Genomic DNA, 15,854 nt, shown 5'->3' with positions numbered 1-15,854 from the left:
CCACTTCCATGACGATAAATCGTGCGTCACAGAAGTGCTTTCGTCAAGGGTGACCGACACGTGGCATCCACCGTAACGGAACGCCATTAAGCTATTGGGTCGGGTTTTGGATCTGATAACCCGTTAACAGCCCCGACCAATGGGGATTTTCCACGTGTAAAATCATCATTGGCTGGAGGAAACACGTGGCGGCTCAACGCTGGGACAGATGTCATCCACTCATTGGACAGACGGCGCCTATGATACGTAAACACGTGGCACGGCCCAACAGAGGCCCATTCCTGTGAAAAGGCCGGCCCGTTTTACTTGGTCAAAAGGTGGCGGGCCTGCCCATGGAAAGCCTGTTAACGACATGTTCGCATATAGCCCATTTACAGCCCGCTAACCCAAGGCCCGCTACGCCCTATTCGAATTAGGCCTAGTAGCGTCATCTGGGCCATCCAATATGATTCTAGCCCATTTTCACTTCTGGCCCATGTATGGCCCATGACGTCTTTCGGCCCATATGAGGCCCTATGTAACTCTTGGCCTATTAATGACCCGTGCTGAAACTGGCCTGTAATGAACAATGTATCACTTTACACCCATTAACGGCCCATAAAGAATAGTGTATCACTTTATACCCATTAACGACCCGTTATTCTGTTGGGCCGTTTCCAGCCCATGTTATCTTTCGGCCTTCTCAGAGCCCATTTATTCTTGGGCTCATTTCCAGCATTCGTTTACTTACGGCCCGTTACTGTCATTTTCTGCTTGTGGGCCAAATTTAGCCCGTGGTTACAGTCGGCCCGTTTGTGGTGCGTTAATACGTTGGGCCGCTTTCATAGCGTCATCAAATACGGCCTATTAACGATGGCCCATTATGGTTGTCCCATGAACGGACGATTCTAACTCTATCCCGTTTACGGCCAGAATGTGGTCTGTTTGGCCCATGTTTGGCCAATCGATCATACGACCCGTATAAGGCCCATTGATGATACGGCCCGTAGAAGGCCCATTGTTTCTACGGCCCGTAGAAGGCCCATTGTTTCTACGGCCCATAGAAGGCCCACTATTTCTACGGCCCGTAGAAGGCCCGCTGTTTATACGTCCGGTAGGAGGCCCAGTGTCACTACAGTAAATATTAGCCCATGGTTATTGTGGCCTAGTTTAAAAAAATAGGTTATTGCAGCCGCTAGCAAACCGCGGAAAAAGAACTGCACTGACTACAAGCAAACAAATAAACAAGACAACAAGGAAATAAATAAGCAAGCAACTTACACTAGGCTATCACGGCTATTACACATATTACATCCACTAGGCATCAAAGTTCGCCACCAGTGCAAATATAGGGAACACAACAACATATAAACGTCGCAGCAAAACAAGTCCAGAACTGAAACCACTTCAGAAGATCTCAAGAAACAATATCCTGGGCACACATAATGCTGGCAAGATGCTTAGCAAGCTTATTAACTTTCTCTTGTTTGGCGCTTAAGTCCTCCAGCACTTGTTGTTGCACCAGAAAGTATGCATCTGAATTCTACAGGGACATCCTCAGTCCTTCTGCTTCCTGTCGCATAACATCTGATCGATGTCTTTCAACTTGAAGTTGAGACTCAAGAAGCCGAACTGATTCAGGCAACGAGTTCGAAGAGCTAGTGCTAGCAGTGTTAGCCAGTAACTCGAACACTACATCAAGACATGACTTTGGGGTTGTCTCAGTGTCTTCAATATAGTTTTATCAGCTTTCTTGGAGACCAACAGGGATGTCTCACTATCTTGAACCTTATCTGCATTACTTCCTTTATCATTGCATAACAGGGTACTCTTCTCCGATATTTTTATCCGCGCTCTAAAAGAGAAACAAACTAACACATCTCAGGTTTACAATGTAGTGTATGAAACTCATTTTGGTAAACTAGATCAGTAGTAAGGTGGACAGGATAACAGCATGAAACAAACATATATCTATGTAGTATGGTCATTGTATGGTCTATATCATTCTAGTTTATGTTGCCAAATCAAGATAGATACAGTTCGAATCATATCTATTTAATACAAAGCAGCATAGACAGAATATAAGTGTGGGAAACTACACAGCAATAACAACACTTGTAATGTGCATGGCATGAGAACATAACTGTTTATTCAATTGAAACTGAAATCAACATAGAGCAAGTTACAAAAGCAAACAGCCAAACACGTTGAAGAAACAGGTTTAAAACATACCTGTTGCGCCATCGGAGTTTCAATTGCATCCTTCAAATTTGAAATTAGTTGGTATCAGTAAATACAGTAATGCAAGAGCAAAGTAGTATGAACCATAGCTACAGAACCTGACCTGAGAACAATTCTTCTTCTGCTTTAAGCGTTGACTTCGGGTTCGGAGTGGTGGTCCTCGTGATTTGGGCACTGCAGTTGCCTTACTAACTGCTCGTGTTTGGGTGCTCTGTGGTGGAGACGGTGATGTGTCAACGGGAATTAGGTGTCTATCTGCTGGGGTTGGGGTTAGAAGGGGTGTAGCTGGTTCTCTGTCCAACTGGGTAGGGGTACAATCTGTATGAGTGTGGGTTATGTGTGGTGGGGATGGTTCTTGGCCAAGTACAACCATGGTTCTATCTGCATCGATAGGTAGCACGATCTTTTGTGAAGACCATGTTTTTACTCCCACACATACTGCCATCACTCCCTCCAATTGAAATGGTTGATAAACAAGAAAAGTAATTGAATGTACAGGTATTGTAAGATAGACAGGTGCAATGGATAGTAGGGAAGAAAACAGGGCATGAAATAATTCACATTTATGTTGTCTAAGCAAACAGAATAGCAGGATATAATTTCACATATATGATGGATAATTAAACAGGATAGCATGACACAATTTCACATGTATGATGGCTAACTAAATAGGATAGAATGACATACTTCAAAATATGATGACTATGTAAACAGGATGACATGATATAACTTTATGATGGGTCTATTAAAGTAGTTGGCATGCCATAAATCACAAACATGCCGTCGATGGAAACATGATGGCATGATATAATTCACGGATAGAATGACATAATTTAAAATATGATGACTATGTAAACAGGATGAGATGATATAACTATATTATGTCTTTCGAAAATGGGTTGGCATGTCATAATTCAGATACATGCTGTCTATGTAAACATCATGGCATGACATAATTCAAATATATGATTTATATACTAAGGAAGTGAGCAGAGGGCAATCGCATATATGATGTGTCAACTAAGGAGATGGCATTCAATATTGTGTATATGATGTAAAAACTAAGCATTGCAATACAACATATGCATTATATGAGTAATATAACCCTGCCAAGTTTGAGCATACACCTCAGGGGGATAATAGAACTGGTCATCTGCCTCTGAATCCTCCTCTGAAGAGCTATCTGTAACCAGGAAGATATTTCCTTCAGCAGGTAGCATTGTCTCCTCTAAAGACCTTGTTTTCACTCCAGATTTCTCCATCACAAATTCAAATGGCTGATGCACAGGAAGAGCAGTTGAATATACAAACATTGTCGACAAAAGCAATGAGAAATACAAAAAAAGGACGGCATGATATAATTCACATATATGATGCTTGCCTAAACAGCATGGCATTGCATAATTCACATACATAATGCCTTGCAACAAGATAACATTGCATAATTCACATATATAATGTCTTGCAACAAGATGGCATTGCATAATTCACATATATGGTAATTAGACACTAAACAGGTGGCATTCACACAAAGCATGTCTAAACTAAGAAAATGACATAGCAATGCAAGATACCATACGCACGATATGAGCAACATAACCCTACCAAGTTAGGGCATCCACCTCGGGGGGGGGGGGGAATATGACTGGTCATCTATCTCTGAATCCTCCTCCGAGGAGCTATCGGTAACCAGCAAGACATGCGCTTCGTGAGATAGCATTGTCTGCTCTGAAGACCTTGTTTCCACTCCATATTTTTCCATGACCGTGCCGAATGGCTGATGCACAGGAAGAGTAATTGAATGTACTACAATTGTTGACAAATTTAACACGTACAAAAATGATGGCATGATATAATTCACATATAAGATGACTGGCTAACCAGGGTTGCATTGCAAAATTCACATATATGATGCCTGTCTAGACAAGATGGCATTGCATGATTCACATATACGATAAAGAAACTAAATAGATGGCATTGACACAAAGCATGTCTAAACTAAGTAGATGACATCATTAATGTATACAGTAAACAATGTAAGGCACCATATGCATGATATTACCAACATCATCACGCCAAGTTAGAGCGAAGACCTCATGGGGTAAATAGGAGTGGTCTTTGAGGGAGTCCTGGATAAAGGGGTATCCCTACAGTCGGACTGTGTACATCGTCCGGACTATTGAAGCGTGAAGATACAAGACTCAATACTTCGGCCTGTGTCCGGATGGGACTCTCCTTGGCGTGGAAGGCAAGCTTGGCGATCCGTATATTGTGTTTCCTTCCGTGTAGCCGACTCCATGTAAACCCTAGCCCTCTCCGGTGTCTATATAAACCGGAGAGGATGGTCCTTAGAAGGCCGATCACATTTACAATCATACCATCATAGGCTAGCTCCGAGGGTTTAGCCTCTATGATCTCGTGGTAGATCAACTCTTGTACTACCCATATCTTCAATATTAATCAAGTAGGAAGTAGGGTTTTACCTCCATCGAGAGGGCCCGAACCTGGGTAAACATCTGTGTCCCGTGCTTCCTGTTACCATCAGCCTTGACACACAGATCGGGACCCCCTACCCAAGATCCACCGGTTTTGACACCGACATTGGTGCTTTCATTGAGAGTTCCTCTGTGTCGTCGCCACAAGGCTCGATGGCTCGTCTCGTCGTCAAGGACAATATCACCTCGGGGGAGCTCTGGCTGTAGGCCAAACTCTCCAACTTGGTGGCTTTATCATGGCCGCCCCATCGGCGGTAGCACCGACGATGGCCTCTCGGGTCATCAATCGTAACCTTCGCGTCAGTTCGAAACTCGCCGAACAGATAGATCCGATGGAGCTCTCCTCCCTTAATGAGCTCTTGGATCGCATCGCCGCTCTGGGAGTCGCCACAGACTATGACCAGGTCGGGCTTAAACCCGACCAAAGGGACATTAGATCCCCGCCGGCCACCCATGAGATAGAGGTAGTGGAGGAACCACACACGGACCGCCCCTCGACTTTGAGGATGAACTATGTCCGGATCACCGAACTCCTTGAGCCAAATACCTGCTCAAAGGAAGACATGACCCAAGTCCCGGACTTAGAACCGAGCATGGGGCCAAAGAAAACGGGTGTTACTCCAGATCCCGAGCTTTCAAGCTCGGTACCTCCCATGCCCCTGGGTGTTAGATCGGATCGGAATCCGGATTCAGCCAACAACACCCACCAGGACGTAAACTGTCTCTCCCGCATCAGGCAAGAGCCCCAGGAGACCGTACATCACTACTGGGCCAGATTCCTCCTTGCGCTTAACAAGGTCCAGGACTGCCGCGAGGAGGACGTAGTCTTACTCTTGTGCAAAAACTGCACGGACAAAGGACTCCTTAATGCTATAAGCCGCCATGACATAGTACACTTTGCGGATTTGGCAATCATAGTACAGAAGTACTGTGCTATGGAAAGCGCCTGGAAAACCCAAACAGAATTTTGGGACAGTATAGCTCTCACCAAGACCTTTGTCCGAACTAAACGGGCGAACTCTCTTAAGTCGGCCGACCCTGTCCCCAAGAAGCCAAAACACACCCCAGTGTGGGGAACCGTATTGGAAGAATGGCTCAATGGACCATGTAAACTCCGCAGCACTCCGGACACGACACCAACTCATAGCCTTAGAGCATGTTGGATACTCCGGCAGGTTGCAAAAAGTGGTGAGGATCTTCTTGCAAACCATAAAGCAGAACAACATCCCACCAACGAACACAATGCGGTGTTAACAGTCTTCGAGACTTTCGCCTCAAACAATAGGCGCAAGCGAGCTCATCGAAGCTCCGCCGAAATTTGCCATGTGGCAAAGATAAACCCCTGGAACGACACTGCTATAACTTTCAATGCCAGTGATGAACCCCGATCCCAGACTGTCCGGGCACCAGCCGCTCTGGTCCTTAGACCAATCGTGGATGGCTTCCGGCTCACTAAAGTACTCATGGATGGCGGAAGCGGATTAAACTTGATCTATGAAGAAACGCTCAACAAGATGGAAATTGATAAAGGCCGCATTGAGCAAAGCGGCACCACCTTCAGGGGAATCATCCCTAGCCGGGAAGCACGGTGTGCGGGAAAAATCACACTCGATGTGGAATTTGGCACCCCAGAGAATTACAGGTCCAAAGAGATCACATTCCAAGTGGCTCCTTTCAGCAGCAGATACCACACCCTTGTAGGGCGGGACGCGTTTGCAAGCTTTCAAGCTATACCCACATTACGGGTACATGAAGCTTAAAATGCCCGGACCCAATGGAATCATCACTCTAGTTAGTGATCCAGACGTCGCACTCTATGCCGAAAACAAAACCGCAACACTAGCCTTGGAGGCATTATCCGAAGCCCTAGCAGTAGAAGAATTAACGACACTACGCACCACTGTAGACAGGGATGACGTGATACTCGATAAGCGACCCAAGTCCACCTCATTTAAACCCGCAGATGAGATAGTCAAATTCCAAGTCCATCCAACGGACCCCATGAAGACAGCTTCCATCGAGACACAGTTGAGCCCCGCTATCGACGCCACACTACAAGACTTCTTACGCGAGAATTGGGACATTTTCTCCTAGCACCCATCTGACATGCCGGGCATCCCGCACGGATTTGCCGAACATAGCCTCAACATACTAAAGGGATATAGACCTGTTAAACAGACCCTAAGGCGATCTTCAGAGCCCAAACGGCAAGCCATGGGGGAAGAGCTAGCCAAGCAACTTGAGGCCGGATTCATCAGAGATATCAAGCATCCGGATTGGCTGGCAAACTTGGTAATGGTACCAAAGAAGGACAAATCCTGGCGCCTATGCGTCGACTTCAAAGACCTCAACAAGGCTTACCCCAAGGATCCCTTTCCCCTCCCTTGCATCGATCAAATCATCGACGCCATAGCAGGACATGACTCGCTGTGTTTCCTCGATGCATACTCTGGATACCATCAAATAAAGATGGCAGAGTCCGACCAAGCTGCAACAGCCTTCATAACGCCATATGGCCCCTTCTGCTTCAACACTATGCCTTTCGGGCTTAAGAATGCGGGCGCAACCTATCAATGCATGATTCAAACATGCCTGGAAAAGCAAATCGGCAAAACAGTGGAAGCATACGTGGACGACGTAGTCATAAAAACTAGACATGTCGACACCCTAATAGATGACTTGAGGCTTACGTTCGACAACCTCCGAACATACGACATCAAGTTAAATCTGGAAAAAATGCGTTTTCGGCGTTCCCTCAGGAAAACTGCTGGGCTTCATCGTTTCCAATAGAGGAATTGAAGCTAATCCGGCAAAAATCCGAGCTTTGTCGCAATTGGCTATACCAACAGACCTCAAACACATCCAGAAACTAGCTTGATGCGTGGCTGCTTTGAGCCGCTTTATCTCCAGGTTAGGCGAAAAGGCGCTACCTCTTTACCGCCTTCTCCGGCGCACCGAACACTTCGTGTGGACGGATGCAGCCGCGGCCGGACTCGATGAAATAAAGACCTTATTGGCCAATAATCCAGTCCTAACAGCGCCAAATATCGGTGAACCTATGCTGCTGTACATAGCTGCAACACATCAAGTTGTAAGCGCAGTGCTCGTCGTTTAACGAGAGAGTGACGGATACAAATTCCCGCTCCAAAAGCCGGTTTATTACGTATCCACGGTCCTCACCCCATGCAAATCCCGATACCTACACTATCAAAAAATAGCATAAGCGGTCTTCATGGCATCCCGGAAGCTGCGACACTACTTTCAAGAGTGTTTGATTACAGTAGCCTCCGAAGTACCACTCAATGACATAATAAATAACCACGACGCTACGGGATGGATTGCATAATGGGCTATTGAGCTCCTTCCGTTCGACATAATATACAAACCACGGCGGGCCATCAAGTCGCAAGTACTGGCTGACTTTGTCGCTGAATGGACGGAAGCCGAACTCCCTAAAGAGTACGGTGTGTACTCCAACTGGATCATGCACTTCGACGGCACTAAAATGCTGGCCGGATTGGGAGCAGGTGTAGTCCTGACATCTCCCACTGGAGACACGGTCCAGTATGTCCTCCAAATACTATACACAGATTCCAACAATGTAGCCGAATATGAGCCTCTGTTGCATGGTCTTGGGATGGCAGTCTCTATGGGCATCCAAGCCTGGAAGTGCGCGGGGATTCGAACCTCACAATATCACAAATAAATGAAGACTTTGATGCCAAGGATCCGAAAATGGCGGCCTACCGTAATGCCATCCTCAAAATGTCAGCTCGGTTCGAGGGGCTCGAATTCCACCAAGTGGCTCGAGAAAACAATCAAGCGGCGGACGTCCTCGCCCGCATCGGTGCTAAACGCGATCCTGTCCCACCTAACATATTCCTGGAAAGGTTGTTCAAGCAGTACTAGCACCTGATCTGAACACACCCCCGGATTCCGAATTATCAGACAAAATTGGAGGCTCTACCACCGAAATAACATCTTCACCCCACGAAATCATGGCTGTCATAGCATCGTGGACCGAGCCTTTCTTGGCCTACCTAAATAGGCAGGAGCTCCCCGAAGACCAAAATGAAGCACGCTGCATCGTCCGGCATTCTAAAGCTTACAAAGTCCATGAAGGGGAACTCTATAAGAAAAGCGCGACCGGAGTGCTTCAAAGGTGCATCTCCGAAGAGGAAGGGCGGCAGCTCTTGGCTGAAATCCATGCCGGACTGGGCGGGCACCATGCCGCGGCTCGAGCACTAGTCAGCAAGGCCTTCCGTATAGGGTTCTACTAGCTAACGGCCCAAGCAGATGCACAGGACCTTGTCCAACACTGCATCGGTTGCCAGCTCTTCGCCAATCAGAGTCATATGCCCCTTATTGCTTTCCATACAATCCCCATAACTTGGCCCTTCGTGGTTTGGGGGTTGGATATGGTCGGACCCCTTAAAGGGGGAAGCCACAAGAAAAAATACTTATTGGTCATGGTAGACAAGTTCACCAAATGGATAGAATCCAAACCAGTTAAAATGGCCGAATCCGGACCAGTAATAAACTTCATATCCGGGGTCGTACACCGATACGATGTCCCCCACAGCATCATCAGCGATAATGGCTCAAATTTCACAACCGATGATGTGAAAGCTTGGTGCAGCAAAATGGGCATTAAGCTCGACTATGCTTCCGCCTACCATCCTCAAACCAATGGCTAGGTCGAACGGAAAACGGTCTCATCATGAGCGGCATCAAACCCAGACTAGTGAGATCCTTGACAGAGTCGGACACTCACTGGGTGGAGGAGCTCGACTCCATACTCTGGGGCTGTGGACCACGCCGAGTCGTACAACCGGATATATACCATTTTTTATGGTGTACGGCGCGGAAGCAACACTACCCTGCGACATAATACATGATTCGCCACGCGTACGCATGTACGGAGAGAAGGAAGCCGAGTTAGATCGGCAGGGAACTTGGACGCCCTGGAGGTGGAGCGCGATGTTGCAAAAGCCCGTTCCGCATTCTATCAGCAGCTGGCTCGATGATATCAAAGCAGAGAAGTGCGGGCCAAAACATACAATATTGGCGAGCTCATTCTACGCCTACCGGAGAAGAAGAAGGACAAACTCAAACCCAAGTGGGAAGGTCCCTTCGTCATTGACAAAGTTCTCGCCGGAGGAGCGTACCGCTTACGTAATGCATCCGATAACTGACTCGAGTCGAACCCATGGAACGCGGCCAGACTCCAGAGATTCTACGCCTAACGCCGAACTTAGCGTTCGTCGCCTTACCCCTCCCCCGTTTTTTTACGCTCCACCCACTTTTCCTTTCTCGACATTTTTTCTCTTCACACAATGTACTTAATACAGTGTGGACTCCCGGATTGCTCCGGCCGCACTATGTGTGTAAGCAATACATGGGGGCTTCTCGTACGGAAGCTAAAACTAACCACTCAAATGGCTTTTTGCCCATCACATATGAGCTTCTTTTTCCATATGTGCCTTTTCTTCACCATTATATGCATCGATATGACTTAAGACGTGGCCAAGCTGGGTTACCTGGCTCTAGTGTTTATGCCCTATGTTCCCGTTAATTCAGCTAGGGCATAAGGGGAGCACCTCTGTGATTGTTACTGCCGGTTCAGCCAGATGTGTACCTCAGACTGGGTGAAGCCGAAAGCTAGTTTCCTTAAGAGAATATTCGGTCGGTGACCAAAAGATGTATTCGTTTATTACAATGTAAATCCCCTGAAGTCTTGTATCCTGCGCCATCGCTCGCAGTCCAGACATGCGCATTGCCGCATGCATACCCAGGGAAAGGAACCCCTAACGGAACTATTCTCCTTGGAAGATGTTTCTTACTATCCATGTAATATAACATAACTTGTTGGGTACTTGTCTGTTCAAGCACTTATGATCCCTACGCCTGGTCTCCACGCATACCCCAGTTTTGTATAACTGCGCGGGTATTCGGACACACCCCGGACTGTAGGATCTGGGGGTTGAAGCGAAAAGGTCCGCCATGACAAATGATTTTAATCCGGCTAGGGGCTACTCATGCCCATCTAATTACACAGTCACTTGGACTGACTATATTCCTCCTCTATGCCATCCAACAGGCTATCTTGCTTACAATCCTGTTTGGAATACTTTGCGGCTAAAGCTACCTGGTCATATACCAGACTTACGGGAATTTCTGCCCATCGGGCCCCGCTGGTCCTACTTCGGCCATATGGTTCGGGTCCAGCTTGGTGTAGCGCGTCTTCACCATTGCCCAAGCTTCTCTTGCACCTTGCCAACACACTGATATCTTCCACAGTCGGAAGCGCCGCCGGGCTCCCTGAAGCAGGTCCACAAGCTCCCCCATGCCATTAGGCAGGAGGCTTGATGGCCACAAGGCCTGAGCAACGCCGTGCATCACCTGCCGAGCTTGCTCGTGCAAATGTGGAAGTTCTTGTAGTAAATCACCTGTAGATGAGGGAATCCCCTCCTCGGGGCAACCCTTTAACACTCCTACAGGCAAAAAATACTTCAATACACTTCCTTGCGGAACTATCATATAGTTCGTCTAGGCACTCACCATAAATGCCACGTCGAATCCTTTTATTCTCCATTACGGAGTCCGCCAGCTAGGCGCGGACGTCTTTTAACTCCACATCCAACCGGATATTGGCATCTTGAAGATTGTTCTTCTCCTGCCGAACTTGCGTGAGAATGTGCTCGCCAGCCTTTAGCTGCCCTTTGAGATGCGAGTCGTCATCTCTTCCGCCCTCCAGATTCACCCCGGGATTATCTGCAGAATTTTCTGTTAGATTTATCATATCAGCCATTTACTAACTGGTACCTCTTAGTACAATTGATACAAATGTTACCAGTGGAGGCCTTCTGGGATCCCTCTAACTTGGCAACCGCGTCCCTCAGCTAGGCTTTACACCCCTCTAGCTCCCGAGCCAATTGTTCATTCTTATCTGCAAGAACCTGTGAATACATTGATCCTTCAAACAGTTGTTCCAACTATTTCAAGTCTCAGGGTTTACTGCTACACATACTTATCAAAATTTCTTACCCGTATATCTTTGGTATACTGGTTCGTCGCCTGGGCAAGCCCGCCTTGAGCAGCTCGGATGTATGTGTCTGCCGAATTGAAGGCATTAAAGGCCTCTTCGGAAAAGATGTTGTTCCGAAGCACGGCCCTCCGGCGCCGGTGATTCATGGCGCTCTCCACTTCGGAGTTTGTGGATGATAACATATCTGCATCCTCTGTCGGAGACCTATGCGGTACTGGCCCCGTGCACGCCTCCACCCTCGAAGCTGGTTCTGGAACCCGGCTAGAGGAGGCGTGATTGGCAGGATCCCCGGATATAGTTCGGCTGCTCCACTTCCTGCCAAGCAAGGTTGTCAGAATCGCGATTCTGTTATATGATTCTACGACTTTAAGATCCAAACTAACGTCTCTAATTCTATGATTTTAGTTCATGGAATCTACGTTTCTATGATCTTGATAGTGAAGAATCTACGATTTGCGATCCTACCATCAGAGTTCCGATCCGATTCAAAATCGCGATTCTAACAAGCTTGCTGCCAAGACACAAAGGGTGATGTCATATTTCAAATACTATTATCACAGGACAGGTTATTACTTTACCTCTGTAGCGGTGTGTTGACCCTCATCGCCTTCTCTTGAGCCTGTCCGATCCGGACGCCCGTGGTTGACGAGTCCCTAGGGGCTCGGCCCCGTGCTCCGACCGTCGTCTCTGCAAGCAGCACGACGCCTCAAGGGTAAATCATGATACCTGAGGAGAGTCCTCTTCGGAATATAGGGTTTTTTAGTTAGGCTTACACACAACACAGGGAGCAGTCCGGGATAATCGGCCGTTATGGCCACCGAGGCACCATCCCAGCTCGCTTGATGAAATACCCCATTGACAGGCTACACGGTAATATCTGGATCTTCTTTGAGTCCTGGATCTAGGGCCCTTCTGGGGTCCTCTGTCTACGAGGAGGGGCTGAAGATTCCTTCTACGGCCCTCCCTAGTTCCTTCTCGGAAACGTTGATGCAGGTAATATTAGCAGAAGAACGCTAAAGTAAGCAAAACAAGGAAAGGAGTGACGACTCGCCCACTCTGGGGGGATGTACATGGAGAATCCGCCCCGCGGTTTAATGTGAAGGAGCTCCTCCTCTTCCCCTTTGTATAAATCGGACAATATCCTTGCCAAAGCGGCGGCGGAGTCCGGACCCTTACGGCCACAGCAGGTGGCGTCATCTTCCCCATTGAAGTGCCACATGGGCTTCCCCCGATACTGAAGCGGTTGCACTCCCCGTATTATGCATATTGCCATGACCTCGACTATCGTCAGTCTGGATTTGGCTAGTAGCTTTATCCTGCCCATCAGGAAGTATATTTCCCTCGTGTCCTCTTCTTGAGGGCCCCGAGGGCACCAGCTTAGGCGCTCCCTCGGTGGGGCGTTACTGAAGTTGGGGAGACCTATCCGGATTGGATCCGGAAGGGGAACGTCATCAATGTAAAACCACTCTGAAGGCCAGTTTCCCGGTGCCTTCTGAGGAGTGCCGGACAGGTATCCGGTCTCGGCAATGTGCCATACTTCGGCCCCGCCCACTTGACATAGGGATTCTCCCTGTGTGCGAGGGACGAGGCAGAACAGCTTCCTCCATAATCTGAAGTGAGGTTCGCAGCCCACAAACAGCTCGCAAAGGGCGACATACCCCGCTATATGCAAAATGGAGGTGGGGGTAAGATTGTGCAACTGGAGGCCGTAGAACTCCAGGAGCCTGTGGAGAAACGGGTGGATGGGAAACCCAACACCCCTTAGTAGATGCGGGATGAGACATATACGCTTCTCTGGAGATGGATTTGGAGATCCCTCCGCTTGTTCCCCTCCATTGTAAGTAGCTATTCCAGCTCGGACGGGGACCATGAATGTTGGTGGGATAAACCCTTGGGCATGTAGCTCTATCAAACGGCTATGAGGAATAGAACAATCTCCCCAATCCCCCAACATGGAACGAGGAGAGCGAGTAGAAGAGCCGCGACGCCCGGCCATGTAGGAATGGTTTTTCGTGGAGCGCTCTGTTGGATACTAGCTCGGGGAGGGAGAGTGAGGTTTGGATCTGAGAATCACCGTCCCTTCAAATAGATGGTCAACCCAAAGGATTGAGGGTTGTAAATGCAAAAATGCCTCGACTCTTCGCATTCGCTCGACGCATGGAGATGGTCATTATTGAGACACAGAAGCCGAGGGTTACAACAATGATGGGATACCGGACACTATTCGTCGTAACAGGTACTTTGGAGTATTCGGAGATGGAACCCGCCATGCAATGCCGAAGACAAGACTACGCACCGGACTCATTGTCATTGAAGCCTGGTTCAGGGGCTACTGAGGGAGTCCTGGATAAGGGGGTATCCGGACAGCCGGACTGTATACATCGTCCGGACTATTGAAGCGTGAAGATACAAGACTCAAGACTTCGGCCCGTGTCCGGATGGGACTCTCCTTGGCATGGAAGGCAAGCTTGGCGATCCGGATATTGTGTTTCCTTCCGTGCAACCGACTCCATGTAAACCCTAGCCCTCTCCGGTGTATATATAAACCGGAGAGGATGGTCCTTAGAAGGCTGATCACATTCACAATCATACCTTCATAGGCTAGCTCTAAGGGTTTAGCCTCTACGATCTCGTGGTACATCAACTCTTGTACTACCCATATCTTCAATATTAATCAAGCAGGCAGTAGGGTTTTACCTCCATCGAGAGGGCCTGAACCTGGATAAACATCTGTGTCCTTTGCTTCCTGTTACCATCAGCCTTGATGCACATATCGGGACCCCCTACCCGAGATCCGTCAGTTTTGACACCGACAGTCTTCCCCTTATGAATCCCCCTCAGAACAGTTATCTTCCTCTTGATTACAATCTGAAATGGCTAGAGGGGGGCTGCCTTTCCGCCCACCATGGAACGACGTCTGCATGAAATTTTATTGCCGCGCAAGGCTCGTCTCTTTTGCTCTACATGATCAGTTCCATTGTGTACAATAACTGGCATGCATAGCAATAAAACATAGTGAGATTATGTAAGGAGTGCATGCACAAATCCAGAGTGATGGCAGCAAACTATGGATAGACCCAAAACCAATGATAGCAGGCAGATAATAGCTTTAGTTAAAAAATACAGATAATGGCTCCTTTAATGTTTGTTTGCGTCGAACATGAAACTCATAGTAGACACCAGAGATTAACCAGATAGTAGACATATAGTACTGATTGATGCCCCAATATGTACCCCACAACCATTTAAAATCTCAAGTTTCAGCATTAGTTTGGACCTGGCTCGGAGTCTAATAGGTGAACACGACGATAATGTAGCATGTCATCCTATTAAGCGACGCATAACGTAAGTAGACACGGAAGAGTGTGACCTCTCTTGCGGACCCATGTAGTCCTCAAGGTCATCTTCTCAATTGATGATGGTAATGCAGTTATCGTGGCTGCCGGCGGTGGGGAAGAAGATCTGAGGCGGCGAAACACAGTCTGGAGAGCGGATCCCTGTTGTGCGGAACCCTTCCGTCGTTGGAGCAGCTGAGCTGGGGTGGAACACAGCGCCGCAGGAGCAGGATAAACCACACAAGGTTTTCTTTGACACATATCTGTAACAGAAGTAATCGAGTAAGCGCTTGTTTGAATTTGAGGATTCTAACAATGCAGGGATAGGAAATAGACATGAATAGGATAGGAATGCACGTGCAAAACAGAGAATTTAAAAACACAAGATTTCTGCCAATCTGGTTGTTCGATTCACAACAATTGGAAGATCACAGGATGCAAAAAAGCATGGTGAGATTAAGTCAAACCACAAGAAAATATACGGTTATAATGCTATTATGCTACTATCTCTTACTCTTGTGCTTGATGAATAGGAATATGAAAAGGAGGAGAAGTGGAAATTAGAATTCCTATGGTTTTTCTTTCAAGGAGACACTAAAGGAACAAATCCTACAGTTCTCCTTTGCTCCATTCCTTTACACCAAATTCATGAAAAGTAGTACCATAGGAAACTTTCCAATTCCTATGTTTTTCATTCACTTTTCCTTTCAAGAATTGGCGATTCTAATAGGCAGGCTTGAGCAAGGAAAATCCTAC

Source organism: Triticum aestivum, chromosome 2B (assembly GCF_018294505.1).
Source record: "Triticum aestivum cultivar Chinese Spring chromosome 2B, IWGSC CS RefSeq v2.1, whole genome shotgun sequence".
Lineage (NCBI taxonomy): Eukaryota > Viridiplantae > Streptophyta > Magnoliopsida > Poales > Poaceae > Triticum > Triticum aestivum.
The sequence above is the reverse complement of the archived record's forward strand: the minus strand, read 5'-3'. Positions refer to the sequence as shown.